The sequence below is a fragment of the Tursiops truncatus genome, chromosome 9, assembly GCF_011762595.2.
Source record: "Tursiops truncatus isolate mTurTru1 chromosome 9, mTurTru1.mat.Y, whole genome shotgun sequence".
Lineage (NCBI taxonomy): Eukaryota > Metazoa > Chordata > Mammalia > Artiodactyla > Delphinidae > Tursiops > Tursiops truncatus.
This window is the reverse complement of record NC_047042.1, coordinates 52,770,475-52,789,371: the sequence shown is the minus strand read 5'-3', so window position 1 is coordinate 52,789,371 and position 18,897 is coordinate 52,770,475. Positions and strand designations below refer to the sequence as shown.

General features: G+C 38.7%; 1 protein-coding gene across 1 annotated transcript in view; it reads left to right on the top strand.

Annotated features, from left to right (window-relative positions):
• ZNF804B (zinc finger protein 804B) overlaps nucleotides 1–18,897 on the top strand; it is a 447,143-nt gene that overhangs the window by 344,454 nt on the left and 83,792 nt on the right. The window lies entirely within an intron of this gene.

The window sequence follows — 18,897 nt, the reverse complement described above, 5'->3', positions numbered from 1 at the left end:
CTCCTTTGTGAGTGTTTGCTGCTACTCTTAGGGAGTGCCTAATGGTATTTATTTACAAGTTTAAGGGCATTGTCATTTCTTATCAGTGAAGGTTCTCTTTTCTTTTTATACTATAATGACTTTTTTTTCCTACATGTCCCTGCTATCACTGCCGCTAGAACAGAATAGAGATTTGCTGACAAATTCATCCACTAGTGAGAACACAGATTCCAGCCCCGAGTTGTAACAGAATATTCATGCAGAGAGCAGTCAAGATTTTCCATGGCATAATTGATGGAGGCAAAAAGTTCTATAGGAATTAATTTTTAAAATCACTTAATTGTGCTTTGGTGATCAAAGTGAACTCAGACTTTGTGTAAAGACTCTGAAACAAGAAGCAGTGAGTCCAAGAGAGATGTCCTGGGAAAATAATCACAAGGAGGACACTAAGGAACGACGTGGGCAGAATCATAATTCTTATGTTAGTTACTGGTCAGAAATAATACCAGCTGTAATAGAAGAGGAGACAGGGAATAGGATTCCATTCTCTCTAAAGTCTGTATGGCTTTTTGTTTATCAGTACATACAGTGAAATCTGTGTTATTCTCATAACAAAATGTAGGTTGATTCATTCTCAGAAATACTTTATGCCACCTTTTTTTTTTTTTTTTTTTTTTGCGGTACGCGGGCCTCTCACTGTTGTGGCCTCTCCCGTTGCGGAGCACAGGCTCCGGACGCGCAGGCCCAGCGGCCATGGCTCACGGGCCCAGCCGCTCCCAGCACGTGGATCCTCCCGGACCGGGGCACGAACCCACATCCCCTGTATCGGCAGCCGAACTCTCAACCACTGCGCCACCAGAGAAGCCCTATGCCACCTTCTTAAACTCCAGAATTAAAGACTGATGAAGTGACATTCATTTTTTTATATGTAAGAGTCAAATACAAGACCATCACCTTAGGCTCTTTATAAAATTCTATCTTAATACGTTTATTCTACTTAGGTATATAGGCACATTACAAAGCATCATGGTATTTTCCCTTCTCTGAATACATACAGCACTTTAAATCCCCACCATATTACTGTATATTCCTTTCTGTTTTCACTTGCAATTTGTGAATTAATTCTGTCCCTTCAGGTGGTCTGAGAGTCGCTTGAAGACAGGAATTATGTGTTATTATTATCTTGCACAGTAGAATAACACAGTAACTAATCCAAACCTTTATAATACAACTAAATCCCCACCATACATTAAATTCCTTCAAGGGCAGCATAGAAGTTAAAAAAAAAATCATATTAGGTATGAATTCTTTTATCTTCTGCTTTTTCTTCTCTTTCATCTAAGATATCCCTCCAATATCAGAAAAGAAGGTAGCTTCCTCCTTTCTAAAGCCAGTTTTAGCACTGGTTCAGCTCAGTGCTCAAAACTGTAACTATAACTGACAATCTATGGACTAGCTAAGCTCTTAATATATATTTTTTTAAGCTTAGGAGAATAAAGGGAAGAGGAAGTCCTCTACTGAGAGTGATTCTGTCTCCTTCTGTAGGAGATGGTTTAAAATTGAAAATTTTCTATTTCCGGCATTCCAACCGTGAGAACATACTTTCTAAATATGATGTTAAATAGATTTTGACTGTGTTGTTTAAGAAAAGAAAGAGAATATCTTTAGACCTATATCAGCTTAAAGACTGCAGATACTCATTTATCCATTTCAAGGTTCAGAGGTGCAAAATTTGGTCGTCTAGCTCAATCTCCCCTTCCAAGTAAGGACACAGGCCTTGTAGAATTTGTGGCTCTGCTATTGTTCTCCAAGGTTGGAGTCAAGGACTTGAATTAGCCCAGATCTGCTACTTATCATTCTACATCAACCTGGGCAAACCAAAGAACTTCTGGATTAAATTTATTTAACTAGAATAGATTTTCTAAAGTCCCTTCCATGCCTGTATGGTGATTCTGACTTTTTTATTCCACTTCTTTTACAGTGGACCCACAACTTCTGTTCTATTGTAGCTGGCTCTCTTTCCAGACTAACTCTATGAACAGTGCACACACGCACACACAAAATCACACACAGTAGACTGGGGCACGCTATATGGCTTATTGAGTGGGTGCTAGTGTTAAAAATAAGTACGGATCCTCCAACTGCTCAAGCAGCTGTGAAAATCTGTTTCAACTCTTCACCACAGTCTGGGTGGGCCGTACTATCAGTTCTGCCTTTATGACACATACTAACCTTTGCCCCAGTTTCCAGCTCATCAGCCTTTCTGACTTCAATTGACAATTGTTTTTATTTTCAATAAAGCAAGAGTATATCCATAAAACTGGTAAACACCCTTTCTTTTTGAGGATTTCTGAAGTCAATGACTCAAGTTTTATAAAAGTTCTATGAGAATAATAATTAATAGATAATATATGTGACAAATATTTCTTCCAAAATATATGCAACAGAGCCAAGTTTTTTTTTTTACATCTTTATTGGAGTATAATTGCTTTACAATGGTGTTTTAGTTAGTTTCTGCTTTATAACAAAGTGAATCAGTTATACATACACATATGTTCCCATATCTCTTCCCACTTGCGTCTCCCTCCCTCCTACCCTCCCTATCCCACCCCTCCAGGCGGTCACAAGGCACCGAGCTGATATCCCTGTGCTATGCGGCTGCTTCCCACTAGCTATCTACCTTACGTTTGGTAGTGTATATATGTCCATGCCACTCTCTCCCTTTGTCACAGCTTGCGCTTCCCCATCCCCATATCCTCAAGTCCATTCTCTAGTAGGTCTGTGTCTTTATTCCTGTCTTAACCCTAGATTCTTCATGACATTTTTTTCCCCTTAAATTCCATATATATGTGTTAGCTTACGGTATTTGTCTTTCTCTTTATGACTTACTTCACTCTGTATGACAGACTCTAGGTCTATCCACCTCATTACAAATAGCTCATTTCGTTTCTTTTTATGGCTGAGTAATATTCCATTGTATATATGTGCCACATCTTCTTTATCCATTCATCCGATGATGGACATTTAGGTTGTTTCCATCTCTGGGCTATTGTAAATAGAGCTGCAATGAACATTTTGGTACATGACTCTTTTTGAATTATGGTTTTCTCAGGGTATATGCCCAGTAGTGGGATTGCTGGATCATATGGTAGTTCTATTTGTAGTTTTTTAAGGAAACTCCATACTGTTCTCCACAGCGGCTGTATCAATTTACATTCCCACCAACAGTGCAAGAGGGTTCCCTTTTCTCCATACCCTCTCCAGCACTTATTGTTTCTAGATTTTTTGATGATAGCCATTCTGACTGGTGTGAGATAATATCTCATTGTACTTTTGATTTGCATTTCTCTAATGATTAATGATGTTGAGCATTCTTTCATGTGTTTGTTGGCAGTCTGCATATCTTCTATGGAGAAATGTCTATTTACGTCTTCTGCCCATTTTTGGATTGGGTTGTTTGTTTTTTTGTTATTGAGCTGCATGAGCTGCTTATAAATTTTGGAGATTGATCCTTTGTCAGCTGCTTCATTTGCAAATATCTTCTCCCATTCTGAGGGTTGTCTTTTGGTCTTGTTTATGGTTTCCTTTGCTGTGCAAAAGCTTTTAAGTTTCATTAGGTCCCATTTGTTTATTTTTGTTTTTATTTCCATTTCTCTAGGAGGTGGGTCAAAAAGGATCTTGCTGTGGTTTATGTCACAGAGTGTTCTGCCTATGTTTTCCTCTAAGAGTTTGTTAGTTTCTGGCCTTACATTTAGGTCTTTAATCCATTTTGAGCTTATTTTTGTGTATGGTGTTAGGGAGTGGTCTAATCTCATACTTTTATATGTACCTGTCCAGTTTTCCCAGCACCACTTATTGAAGAGGCTGTCCTTTCTCCACTGTACATTCCTGCCTCCTTTATCAAAGATAAGGTGACCATATGTGCGTGGGTTTATCTCTGGGCTTTCTATCCTGTTGCATTGATCTATCTTTCTGTTTTTGTGCCAGTACCATACTGTCTTGATTACTGTAGCTTTGTAGTATAGTCTGAAGTCAGGGAGCCTGATTCCTCCAGGTCCGTTTTTCATTCTCAAGATTGCTTTGGCTATTCGGGGTCTTTTGTATTTCCATACAAATTGTGAAAATTTTTGTTCTAGTTCTGTGAAAAATGTCAGTGGTAGTTTGATAGGGATTGCATTGAATCTGTAGATTGCTTTGGGTAGTAGAGTCATTTTCACAATGTTGATTCTTCCAATCCAAGAACATGGTATATCTCTCCATCTATTTGTATCATCTTTAATTTCTTTCATCAGTGTCTTATAATTTTATGCATACAGGTCTTTTGTCTCCTTAGGTAGGTTTATTCCTAGATATTTTATTCTTTCTGTTGCAGTGGTAAATGGGAGGGTTTTCTTGACTTCACTTTCATATTTCTCATCCTTAGTGTATAGGAATGCCAGAGATTTCTGTGCATTAATTTTGTATCCTGCTACTTTACCAAATTCATTGATTAGCTCTAGTAGTTTTCTGGTAGCATCTTTAGGATTCTCTATGTATGGTATCATGTCATCTGCAAAGAGTGACAGTTTTACTTCTTCTTTTGCGATTTGGATTCCTTTTATTTCCTTTTCTTCTCTGATTGCTGTGGCTAAAACTTCCAAAACTATGTTGAATAACAGTGGTGAGAGTGGGCAACCTTGTCCTGTTCCTGATCTTAGTGGAAATGCTTTCAGTTTTTCACCACTGAGGACGATGTTGGCTGTGGGTTTGTCATACATGGCTTTTATTATGTTGAGATAAGTTCCCTCTATGCCTACTTTCTGGACGGTTTTTATCATAAATGGGTGTTGAATTTTGTCGAAAGCTTTCTCTGCATCTATTGAGATGGTCATATGGTTTCTATTCTTCAATTTATTAATATGGTTTATCACGTTGATTGATTTGCGTATATTGAATACTCCTTGCATTCCTGGGATACACCCGACTTGATCATGATGTATGATCCTTTTCATGTCCTGTTGGATTCTGTTTGCTAGTATTTTGTTGAGGATTTTTGCATCTATGTTCATCAGTGATATTGGCCTGTAGTTTTCTTTCCTTGTGACATCCTTGTCTGGTTTTGGTATCAAGGTGCTGGTGGCCTCGTAGAATGAGTTTGGGAGTGTTCCTCCCTCTGCTATATTTTGGAAGAGTTTGAGAAGGATAGGTGTTAGACCTTCTCTAAATGTTTGACAGAATTCACCTGTGAAGTCATCTGGTCCTGGAATTTTGTTTGTTGGAAGATTTTTAATCACAGTTTCAATTTCGGTGCTTGTGATTGGTCTGTTCATATTTTCTATTTCTTCCTGATTCAGTCTTGGCAGGTTGTGCTTTCTAAGAATTTGTCTATTTCTTCCAGGTTGTCCATTTTATTGGCATAGAGTTGCCTGTAGTAATCTCTCATGATCTTTTGTATTTCTGCAGTGTCAGTTGTTACTTCTCCTTTTTCATTTCTATTTCTATTGATTTGAGTCTTCTCCCTTTTTTTCTTGATGAGTCTGGCTAATGGTTTATCAATTTTGTTTATCTTCTCAAAGAACCAGCATTTAGTTTTCTTGATTTTTGCTATCGTTTCCTTCATTTCTTTTTCATTTATTTCTGATCTGATTTTTATGATTTCTTTCCTTCTGCTAACTTTCGGGGTTTTTGTTCTTCTTTCTCTAATTGCTTTAGGTGCAAGGTTACGTTGTTTATTTGAGATGTTTCCTGTTTCTTAAGGTAGGATTGTATTGCTATAAACTTCCCTCTTAGAACTACTTTTGCTGCATCCCATTGGTTTTGTGTCGTCGTGTCTCCATTGTTATTTGTTTCTAGGTATTTTTTAATTTCCTCTTTGATTTCTTCAGTGATCACTTTGTTATTAAGTAGTGTATTGTTTAGCCTCCATGTGTTTGTATTTTTTAGAGATCTTTTCCTGTAATTGATATCTAGTCTTATAGCGTTGTGGTCAGAAAAGATACTTGATACAATTTCAATTTTCTTAAATTTGCCAAGGCTTGATTTGTGACCCAAGGTATGATCTATCCCGGAGAATGTTCCATGAGCACTTGAGAAAAAAGTGTATTCTGTTGTTTTTGGATGAACTATCCTATAAATATCAATTAAGTCCATCTTGTTTAATGTATCATTGAAAGCTTGTGTTTCCTTATTTATTTTCATTTTGGATGATCTGTCCGTTGGTGAAAGTGGGGTGTTCAAGTCCCCTACTTTGAATGTGTTACTGTTGATTTCCCCTTTTATGGCTGTTAGTATTTGCCTTATGTATTGAGGTGCTCCTATGTTGGGTGCATAAATATTTACAGTTGTTATATCTTCTTCTTGGATCGGTCCCTTGATCATTATGTAGTGTCCTTCTTTGTCTCTTTTAATAGTCTTTATTTTAAAGTCTATTTTGTCTGATATGAGAATTGCTACTCCAGCTTTCTTTTGGTTTCCATTTGCATGGAATATCTTTTTCCATCCCCTCACTTTCAGTCTGTATGTGTCTCTAGGTCTGAAGTGGGTCTCTTGTAGACAGCATATATATGGGTCTTGTTTTTGTATCCATTCAGCCAATCTGTTTCTTTTGGTTGGAGCATTTAGTCCATTTACGTTTAAGGTAATTATTGATATGTATGTTCCTATTCCCATTTTCTTAATTGTTTTGGGTTCGTTATTGTAGGTCTTTTCCTTCTCTTGTGTTTCTTGCCTAGAGAAGATCCTTTAGCATTTGTTGTAAAGCTGGTTTGGTGGTGCTGAACTCTCTCAGTTTTTGCTTGTCTGTAAAGGTTTTAATTTCTCCATCAAATCTGAATGAGATCCTTGCTGGGTACAGTAATCTTGGTTGCAGGTTTTTCTCCTTCATCAGTTTAAATATGTCCTGCCAGTCCCTTCTGGCTTGCAGAGTTTCTGCTGAAAGATCAGCTGTTAACCTTATGGGGATTCCCTTGTGTGTTATTTGTTGTTTTTCCCTTGCTGCTTTTAATATGTTTTCTTTGTATTTAATTTTTAACAGTTTGATTAATATGTGTCTTGGCGTATTTCTCCTTGGATTTACCCTGTATGGGACTCTCTGTGCTTCCTGGACTTGATTAACTATTTCCTTTCCCATATTAGGGAAGTTTTCAACTATAATCTCTTCAAATATTTTCTCAGTCCCTTTCTTTTTCTCTTCTTCTTTTGGAACCGCTATAATTCGAATGTTGGTGCACTTAATGTTGTCCCAGACATCTCTGAGACTGTCCTCTGTTCTTTTCATTCTTTTTTCTTTATTCTGCTCTGCGGTAGTTATTTCCACTATTTTATCTTCCAGGTCACTTATCCGTCTTTTGCCTCAGTTATTCTGCTATTGATCCTATCTAGAGTATTTTTAATGTCATTTATTGTGTTGTTCATCATTGTTTGTTTCATCTTTAGTTCTTCTAGGTCCTTGTTAAATGTTTCTTGCATTTTGTCTATTCTATTTCCAAGATTCTGGATCATCTTTACTATCATTATTCTGAATTCTTTTTCAGGTAGACTGCGTATTTCCTCTTCATTTGTTTGGTCTGGTGGGTTTTTATCTTGCTCCTTCATCTGCTGTGTGTTTTTCTGTCTTTTCATTTTGCTTATCTTACTGTGTTTGGGGTCTCCTTTTTGCAGCCTGCAGGTTCATATTTCCCGTTGTTTTTGGTGTGTGTCCCCAGTGTGTAAGGTTGGTTCAGTGGCTTGTGTAGGCTTCCTGGTGGAGGGGACTAGTGCCTGTGTTCTGGTGGATGAGGCTGGATCTTGTATTTCTGGTGGGCAGGTCCATGTCTGGTGGTGTGTTTTGGGGTGTCTGTGGACTTATTATGATTTTAGGCAGCCTCTCTGCTAATGGGTGGGGTTGTGTTCCTGTCTTGCTAGTTGTTTGGCATAGGATGTCCAGCACTGTAGCTTGCTGGTCATTGAATGAAGCTGGGTGCTGGTGTTGAGATGGAGATCTCTGGGAGATTTTCGCCATTTGATATTATGTGGAGCTGGGAGGTCTCTTGTGGATCAGTGTCCTGAAGTTGGCTCTCCCACCTCAGAGGCACAGCACTGACTCCTGGCTGCAGCACCAAGAGCCTTTCGTCCACACGGCTCAGAATAAAAGGGAGATAAAGTAGAAAGAAAGAATTAGTAGAAGAAAGGAAGGAAGGAAGGAAGGAAGGAAGGAAGGAAAAGAAAAGAAAGAAGGGAGGGAGGGAGGGAGGAAGGAAGCAAGGAGGGAAGGAAGGAAAAAAGAAAGAATGAAGATAAAGTAAAATAAAATAAAGTAAGATAAAATATAATAAATTTATTAAAATAAAATATAATTATTAAGAGGAAAAGAAAAAAAAACAACGGACGGATAGAACCCTAGGACAAATGGTGGAAGCAAAGCTATACAGACAAAATCTCACACAGAAGCATACACATACACACTCACAAAAAGAGGACAAGGGAAAAAAAATCATAAATCTTGCTCTCAAAGTCCACCTCCTCAATTTGGGATGATTCGTTATCTAAAGGAGGGAAGGAAGGAAGGAAGGAAGGTAGGAAGGAAGGAAAGAAAAGAAAGAAAGAAGATAAAGTCAAATAAAATAAAGTTATTAAAATAAAAAAATAATTATTAAGAAAAAAATTTTAAAAGAAAACAATGAAAAAACGGACTGATAGAACCCAGGGCAAATGGTGGAAGCAAAGCTATACAGACAAAATCTCACACAGAATAATCCACATACACACTCACAAAAAGAGGAAAAGGGGAAAAAATCATAAATCTTGCTCTCAAAGTCCACCTCCTTAATTTGAGATGATTCGTTGTCTATTCATGTATTTCACAGATGCAGGGTACATCGAGTTGATTGTGGAGCTTTAATCCGCTGCTTCTGAGGTTGCTGGGAGAGATTTCCCTTTCTCTTCTTTGTTCTCACAGCTGCCAGGGTCTCAGCTTTGGATTTGGCCCCGCCTCTGCGTGCAGGTCGCTGGAGGGCGTCTGTTCTTTGCTCAGACAGGTCGGGCTTAAAGGAGCCGCTGATGGCGGGGGCTCTGGCTCACTCAGGCCGGGGTGGGGGGTGGGATGGAGGGGCACGGAGTGCTGGGCGGGCCTGCGGCGGCAGAGGCCAGCGTGACGTTGCACCAGCCTGAGGCGCGTCGTGCGTTCTCCCGGGGGAGTTGTCCCTGGATCCCAGGACCCTGGCAGTGGCGGGCTGGACAGGCTCCCTGGAAGGGGAGTGTGGATAGTGACCTGTGCTCGCACAGAGGCTTCTTGGTGGCGGCAGCAGCAGCAGCCTTAAGCGTGTCATGCCCATCTCTGGGGTCTGTGCTTTTAGCCGCGGCTCGCGCCCGTCTCTGGAGCTCCCTTAAACAGCGCTCTTAATCCCCTCTCCTCGCGCACCAGGAAACAAAGAGGGAAGAAAAAGTCTCTTGCCTCTTCGGCGGGTCCAGACTTTTCCCTGGACTCTCTCCCGGCTAGCCGTGGTGCACTAACTCCTGCAGGCTGTGTTCACTCCGCCAACCCCTGTCCTCTCCCTGTGCTCTGACCAAAGCCCGAGCCTCAGCTTCCAGCCCCGCCTGCCCTGGCGGGTGAGCAGACAAGCCTCTCGGGCTGGTGAGTGCTGGTCGGCCCTGATTCTCTGTGCAGGAATCTCCCCGCTTTGCCCTCCGCACCCCTGTTGCTGTGCACTCCTCCGCGGCTCCGAAGCTTCCCCCTCCGCCACCCGCAGTCTCCACCCGCGAAGGGGCTCCCTAGTGTGTGGAAACCTTTCCTCCTTCACGGCTCCCTCCCACTGGTGCAGGTCCTGTCCCTATCTTTTTGTCTGTGTTTATTCTTTTTTCTTTTGCCCTACCCAGGTACCTGAGGAGTTTCTTGCCTTTTGGGAGGTCTGAGGTCTTCTGCCAGCGTTCAGTAGGTGTTCTGTAGGAGTTGTTCCATGTGTAGATGTATTTCTGGTGTATCTGTGGGGAGGAAGGTGATCTCCGCGTCTTACTCTTCCACCATCTTCCCAGAAGCCCCCGAGCCCCAAGTTTTGTACATCATTTCATGATCTTGAAATGAATGTAATGTTGTTTATAGCATTTCCTTTAGCCCTTGTGAATGCCTTCCTCTCAAAGAAAACTAGCATTTTAATAGATTTCCTTTACTTTGACACATTTTCCCAGCTTGAAGTTAATATTTCAAGATTTGAGACACAAAGCCTCTGTATAGCATACTTCTTTCACAATTGCTGGTTTTCTCTAAGTTTGAAAGTAAATTACCTATTAGAATTTCAATAGATAGAACCCTGGAGCAGCCAGTTTGAAATAATGAAGTGCCTTTGTGAGCACAGTCACTTTTTAAACATCTCTAGTTATAGAACAAGTAAACCAAATGTAGCAGACTTTTTAATCCAACAAGATAGCAAATGTTCAGAAAAAACAGAAAGAATGTCCTTGGAGTTTGGGCATTTTTCTGGTTTGTGTGTCCTTTTTTAAAAGCAAAAACTTTGTCTTTATACTATTTAGCACATCATTTTAGGAGTTTCTAGGCCTGTTTTAGCACGTGTAGAACAGAAACACGGCTTTTTAGAATTGTACAGATGAATTCCAGAGCAACCTGAGAAGGCCTTAGAACAGGAAGTCACTTAACAATCACCTGAATCTTTTTGAAGGGAGCATATTTGCCGTGAATTCCCATGCGAAAGTGAAGCAATGTCTAGGTCAGCATCTCTTAATGACAGTTTCTCCCCTAGATAGCTGTTACAGATGTTGAATTTTTAAAAAATGGTTTGTAATTCAGCAGGTGTCACTAGCAACTTTCCAGAAAACTTAGTTAGCTGACATTTTTTATTGATTTCTCCTATATTAGAAAATGAAATGTCAGACACTATTAATTGCATTTTTAAAATAAATAGTTGCAGCAGGAGTAATGGGTAAATGAAAGTACTTCCTGTCTAATGCACAATAGATGTATTCATTTAAATGTATTCAATTTAGATGAATGCAATATGTCTGTATTCATTACAGTTATACATATCTGTGGGCTGAATTGATGGAGTGGTAATTACTACCTTTATAAATGGGACACTATTGTCAGTCTGGGGGAAGAAAACTCATTTTCTTATCATATTTTACACACCCACAGCATAGACTCATTCTAAAATCTTTCTTTCAAATATAGAAATTTTACCCGTGAATTTCCAGTGGATCTAATGATTATAAATATGGTCTGTCAGTAGTCCTGCTTTTCTCAAGGATTGCTGAGCGTTGTTCTCTCTCATGGAAAATGACAGAACGGAATTGGGGATCTCAAGATCTCTCCATACAAAGGAGCCCTCCTTGTCATCTGGCCCCACCCCTGGAGCTCAGCCATGTACATTACATAACATGGATTAGATTATTTTTACATCATGCATTGCTTTTCTTTGAGTTCAGTGAAGGTAGGATTATAAAAATGTGATTTCGTTGTACACTTTTATTTTCTAAATACTGGAGTATTTTTTAAGAGTATTTTTAGGTTCATAGCAATATAGATCAGGAAATACAAAGAGTTCCTGTATACTCTCCCGTAATTTTATATATAGTTTCCCTTATTATTAACATTTTATATTAGTGTGGTGGGTGAGTGTGTTACAATTGATGAACTGAAATTGATGTGTTATTATTAGCTGAAGTCTATATTCCACATTAGGGTTCACTCTTTGAAGTGTACAAGTGTATGGGTTTTAACATCACCATACTCATTTCAGGTTTTCCAGTTCTCTCCCCTTTAGCACAATAACTAAACAGGAAAAAGGTCAGAAAGAAATTAAATGTATTCATTCCTTCACTCACTACATTTATTCATTCATGAATTCATTAATGGACGTTTATTGGGCATGAACTCTAGGCCAGGGACTGCTATTTAATGGATTCGACCTTGTCCTTGACCCTGGGTAAATTTACATATATTTTCATGTACTCTCTTTTTGTCTCCCACCCAAAAATATTGCCTGTTTTTACTGGTGAGGGCTGGGATGTTCTGTGTAAGAGACTGGTAGTCCTTGCATCTTGATGGGCTCATACTACACAGTGTCCAGTAAATCTCATTGGTTTGCATGTATTTTACTGTTTCATTAGTTGTTAAAAATACTCTGAAAACCAATCCATAACCTTTATGAACTTGTGCAATGCAGCATCTGTATCCCACTGGTAAGCAATATGGAAATTATATGTGCGCCTTTTTTCCTTTATGGCAGACATGCGTAGTTAGGTAATAAAGCAATAGCTAGTGTTATGATTTTTTAGGGTACACCTGGGACTGCATTATATACTTATGTGTTTTTCTGGTAGAGGAACTGTATATTAATTTATGCTGAGGAAGATGAAGTTGGTGGTGTAGAATACTGATGAACAATGGTTTTAACAGATATGCATGTGTTTTTCAAAAATAACCTCTGTTCAAATGCAGCCAATTGGGAATCTTCTCCAAAATAAGCAGTTATACAAGCAAACTTTAAATATTTAATTGTTGCTTCATGAACAGAAATGAAATCATTACTCTGGCATCTTGCCAGTAAGTCAGAAATTCATCATTCTTTCCAAATTAGAAACGATGCTGAGATGTTCACAAAGCATGCCACCCAGTGATAAGTTCACATATTTAATGTGGTTGTATTCATCTTCTCATCTGGGCAGCTTGAATGAATCACTAATAAGAGGGGAAAAGCTCTTTTTCAAATCCAGGCAGTGGCTGACATTATACCTACCTGGGCATTGCTGGAAAGGTCTAACTTTGGTCGTGTCCAGTTCAAGTCTGGGAAACCAACACTTGATTCTCAACAAATTTTAAGGAGAACTATTGATTATGGTAAGACAGGAGGAACATTGGAAATCAATAATCTGTAGTTCTGATTGTGAATCTGTATGCAGTTACCACCCTCTATTACTTTAGGCTAATTCTTCAGTAAGCTCCTTAGACCTCAGAGTCCGTATTTTTTTAAAAGATTGTTCCAAAAGTTCCATATACTTAGAATCATACTCATCTGTTTATTCTGCCATCATTTCAGCAGTTTAATTCCCCATGATATAACTTAACATTGCCACAGTGAGCCAAGCTATCTATTACTTAGTGGGAAAAGCATTCTCTGGTTTTTATTCATTAATTTAACTTATTCAACAAATACTTACTGAGTTTCTTCTAAGTAACAAGTAACATGCTAGATGCTATAGAATGCAAAGACCATATAAAAGAAGCCCGTCACATCTTTAGGGAAATCAATATTAGTAATATTAATGTTAATTAAGGGCATCCAGTGCTCTCTTGACTGTGTGTGGGATTTCTAAACAGTCCAAAAATTAAAAACAAATTGTGAGGGCTTCCCTGGTGGCGCAGTGGTTGAGAGTCCGCCTGCCGATGCAGGGGACACGGGTTCGTGCCCCGGTCCGGGAAGATCCCACATGCCGCCGAGTGGCTGGGCCCGTGAGCCATGGCCGCTGAGCCTGTGCATCCGGAGCCTGTGCTCCGCAACGGGAGAGGCCACAGCAGTGAGAGGCCCGCGTACCGCAAAAAACAAAAACAAAAACAAAAACAAAAAACCAAAAAAAACCCAAAAGAAAAACAACAAATTGTGAGATAAAAACATCTGAAAATCCTATTTATGGAAACCAAATTTGATTTTCTATCAAGGATTGTGCTTTCATATGAGACGGTGGGTTGAAGAGAATAAGGATTCCTATCACTTGCTCAAATTTTCATCAGAAAATGAAAGTTGCTTTATAGACTCATAGGAGAATTGTATTATTTTTTAAAAAAATCTTAGTGTCATATGGATACAACTATACCCATACATATAACACAAAGACACATACACACAAAATATCCAAACATCAAGTACCTACTTTTAGCATACACTGTACTAAGTGCTTCCATGAGACTGATCTCATTTTATACTCACAACAAGGATTGCTTCAAGCTACCCACTACTCCCTTTAATTTATCCTGAGAAAACTGAAAATTTAAAGTTTAAACTGCTGTAAGAAAGAGGCTGAGATTCAATTTAGTCAGTCTTCAAACACTATTTTTTTTTCTCCATCACAAAAATAAAACAAATACATGAAGAAACCCATCTAAATCAAGTTTCCCATTACCCAATCTATTACAGAGGTGCAAGGGGACAATGGGGACCAAAAGAGATTTTTTGAATCAGCGACAGCCACTTGATCAAAGGAGGAGGAGAATTCACTATCTTTGAGACAAGATTTTATCTGGGGGCCTGTGTAACAGAACAGGTTAGAGAATGTCAGAATTCTTAAAGCAATCTCTTACACATAACAGTGAAAGGTCAAATGTGAAGTTTCATGCAAAGAATGTGAATTCAGTTCTCAAAGCTCCGAGCTGGTATTGCCATCAGGGAGATACGAAGAACAGCAATTGATTTCTTCTCTTTCTTTTCAATAATCAAGGCACATATTCACAACCAGCAGAACAGGACTACCACCTTGTATTTTCCTAGCGCCCATCTCTCAGCTTCAAGAGCTTTATAGATTTTTAAAATTATAATTAGTCCTCTTACTCTCTCTGGGAGCAAGGGGCTCTGTATCATTCCAAATCTACCAAAACAGTTAGCAGAGACAGCGCAGAATTATGCAGCATCTGGATAAAGGCTAATTAGGGCAGCCACGAGCCTGGTGATTAATAGCTCTGAAGACAGGCAGATCTGAGTCTGAATCCAGTCTCTGCTCTTCAACATTGAGTGAGTTTCTAGATGTGTTTGTGCCTTGTCTTCCATGTCTTTATACGGGATAATAAGAGATGATACTTAGTAAAGTCGTTGTGAAGATTGAGTTAACAAACGTGAAGTGCTTGGCAGATTTCTATTTTACAAAGAGAGAGCAATGGATTTTAGTGTGTAAGCATCATTACAATAATAAAAATAATTTGGTAGCAAACATACATATTTCTAACTAAACACATTACTGTAGTCAGAATACTTGCCACTTTACAGATACACTTGTTATATGCATGAATGTAAAATTCTTAGTGTGAAAAAGTATATTTACTCTCTTTGCACCCAAAATGTTAATTATGAAAAGTAATTAATTACTATGGAATTCTTACTGAACTGCAACATAATTGCCCACTGGCAATGCCTAATGTTTTAAAAATGACTTATTAAGATAACTCATATTCAATTTATAATTCATTTTCAACATTTAATGGATCATTGAGAATGCTTAACAAGAAGTTTTCTTTTATTTCATAAATGTTATTTTTTCTATTAAATAAGCTTCCGAAATCTCCTCTTCTAGGCAAACTGTGAGAAGGGAAATTTGTATGACTAGCAAATCAATGATACAGCTATACATCAAATGTTATATGTCTAATGTATTATTATAAATTTTATTCACTTTTAATTTTAAAAATTTACTGATACTGAGAATAGGTGGCTATTTACTCCTTTCATGTTTACTCCATATCTCAATATATTTAAAGACTGTAATTATTTCAGAGAGTAAATCTCACCTTAATTTGCCTTCAAAGCTATTTGACCAGTAAAAGTATCTTGTCATTAAACAAAAAGGCAAGAAATGCTGAGAACTTACAGCGTATCTAATGCTATGTGTGAAGAAGAGAGAGAGAGAAAAAAATCTGACTTTTTCTTCAAATTATTCTTAACTAGTATGAACTAGGTAAATTCTATAACAACTTATGATTATCACTGTATTGCAATTTACAGTGTTTACCTGTTCATATGTAATTATCCCATGCTAGACTGTAAAACTCTGAGGTAGAGACCTAGTAAGAAACTGACGATTACAGGTTGCTTAACAAGAGGTTCTTGACTGTTTAAGTGCTTGATAATAGTGCGATGAATGTGTGGTTAAATGAACGGATGAATGATTGAGTGGATGGGGCAGCGTGATACAATGGAAAGTGCACCCCTGCTTTACTGTTAGCTGATTTTATTCAAATCACGAAATTGCTAAACATCAGTTGCCTCTTCTGCTAAATGGTAGAATTAGATAGACTACATGATTCCTCCCCTACTAGTCTGAGACCTTACCCTCCAGCCTCCTGGCACACAGAGATGGGCCAACTCAGCTCCATCTCCACAGGTCGTCCACTTTGACACTTCAGAGCAGGTCTACCTTATGCTGAGTAATACCATGGACCACTGAGTTATAGTTCTTTTACTAAAAGTCAGCTCCAGCTCTAATCTCAGTTTTCAAGTTTCGCCAAAAATTCTTAAGGATTTTTGTCTTTCTTTTCCTCTCTGATTCGTCTATCCTTACCCAACTCGGCTTGTAGTCTCCTCTGCCTGATATTTCTACTCTCAGGCCTCAGTTTCCCCATTTCTATTCCCTAGTCACTGCTGTTGGGTCTATGCTTTTACTTCTGGCTTTGAGGGACACACTGGATTGTGAACTCTGTATGTTTTGCTCATGGCATTTATATCCCACCTGTGCATCCTTCCTCTCTTAATAAGGGGACTAGGATATGCTGTGGGAATATCATTAGTCCCTTATAGGGAAGAGAAACGGGTATATCAGCACTATTTCCCGGCAAGAAAAATGAAGCAAGAAACGGGGCATGTAATTTAATCTGATGGCTTTGTAAAATGTAAACATTTGTAGGAGATGGTATATGACTAAAATGTTGGTAGAACTCTCATAACATTTTTCATTGAGAGTCATATATTATAATATCATAATTAAAGGGAGTTTTAGAGATAAAAATTGTTTAGATATAGATGCCAAGAGTAACTGGAAAAGCTCCACTCCTGGCCATTGAGCTATTGTCACAAAATCCTCTCCAAAATCTGGAATAATTAGAAAGCACATTTTTAGCTACAGATTCACCCTGAATTCTCAGTCGCCACCCCTACTCCACTCCCAGTTAACATAGCTGAGGCAGAGTTGCTCAATATCCAAGGCACATGGCCAGTTTTCTGAGTCTGTTGTTCCTGGGTCATCATAAAGTAAGAACTATGGGTAAACCAAAGTAGTCCCTGTTCCAATCCAATCCCTGCAATTATACTGAGAAAGGGCATAACAAATTTCTAGTGAGAAAGACTGGATGAAAAATAATGGTTTCCCCTGATTCTAAGTGTACTGCATCAAAAGATGTGCTCTACCTCAATGCTATACTGCTCCCTCAGTTATCAAGTGACTATATTATCTCCATTCGTTGAGCAACTGGGTTTTTGTCTTGAAATCGGTATCCACATTCTCATTACTGGATACATCCTGTCAAGTAGCTTTTATTTGCCTCATCGGCCTAGAATGTAACCACATTTCTACGTCAACTCTCTTAGATAGGCAATCCAGATATTTTGTCTAGTTTGATCTTTGTTAATGTTACTTCCTTTCTGCTTCTTGCCATGTGTTTTAGACACTTACATTTGGGCTTGAATCATTATGTTCCATGTCTGAATTAATTGCCCCATCACTTCTCCCAACCCTGTAGAATCTGCCTAAATTCCCTGTGTTTGCTTTCTTGTCTGGGTAGTGATAGCCCTATGATTTAGGTTTATGGCCTAAGTTCTTTTTATAGAAGGTTAGTCATTTTGGAGAAACAAAGCTGAAATCCATTCTTTATTTTGTTCACCCATTCTTTATGCATATTTATTTGGTATCCTCTAAGTGCCAGTCATTCTTTTATTTAGGCCTTGGGATAATAGAGAAGAACTTACAGAATGATACGAAGCATGAATATGTAAGCCAGCATTATCTATTAATTTATGTAATGCATATTAAATAAGCACCTATTCTGGGCTAGACAATACGTTTGGCACCGTGGACACAAAAATGAATAAAACAGCTCCTGCCTTCAAAAGATTTATGGGAGCCATAGACATGAAAACAAATCTTTTAATATCATGTGGCATGTCTGCTAATAGAATTAAAGAGGGTAACATGGGAGCATGGATTGATATAAATGACACTGATGAGGTAGGGAGGAGCTTGTATGGTATATTAAGGGGATTGGCCTTAAAGGGAGATGGTAAAGCACAGCTGTTTACTAACAAAGGAGGTAGGCCTTGGTTATTTGAATTCAAATCCTTTCTGCACTTGGTAACTCAGGGACCACAAGTGTGTGATCTCTCTGAGTGCTGGTTGATGCATGTGTAAATTGTAGATTAAAATAGAACTTATTTTTATAGGGTCGTTGTGAGGAACAAATCAGATAATTCACATACTTAACCTAATACCTGGCACATTGTTTGTGCTCAATAAGCATTTGTCACTATTATCCTATAGGCAATGAGAGAATTCAGGTGGATTTTAAGCAGGAGGATGATATGGCCAAAGTTCTGTTTGAGATAGAGCATAGTCAAAATTGTAAGCGTAATAATTTTGAAAACTGTGCAGTACACTCATTGGCAATGTCTAGTAGGAGCTGATGCTTGTGGGAGAAGCTTAGGCTGGAGGTAGAGATTAAGGATAAATAAGGCTCTAACTATAGTATGAATGGGGTCACTCAGGGAGAGTGTGTAGAGTGGATAATTCAGTTGGCCGAAGATGGAATTGTGTAGAATCCAAAAAATGTAAGGGGTAATATCAAAGAAAGAAATGTCCATGAAAAAGACAAAGTAGGGATGATCATAGATGTGTTTAGTAATAAGCAACATAATGGAGGCTTTCTCCTCCTTGAAATGTCATGGAAAATGATTCCCAGAGGGGGCAAAGAGCTGGGTATTGGGAAAGGAGTAGAAGCTCACCAATTTAATAAGGTGGGAAAGGCACTGTGTGCAGAGAGAATAGTAAGTCCCAACACATGATCTCAGGGAGGCTAAAAGTGAGCAGTAGGTGAACAATACAAAACAATGCAATCAGTGCCCCAATAAAATATTGTCGTGGAGAGGTCTTACAGTGTTTCAGATGGGCTATTGGATAGGCAGAGGAAATGGGGATGAGTATTCCAGCAGAACCACACCTGGAAATGGATGACAAGAAGAAGAATGAGTAATGACCATACTG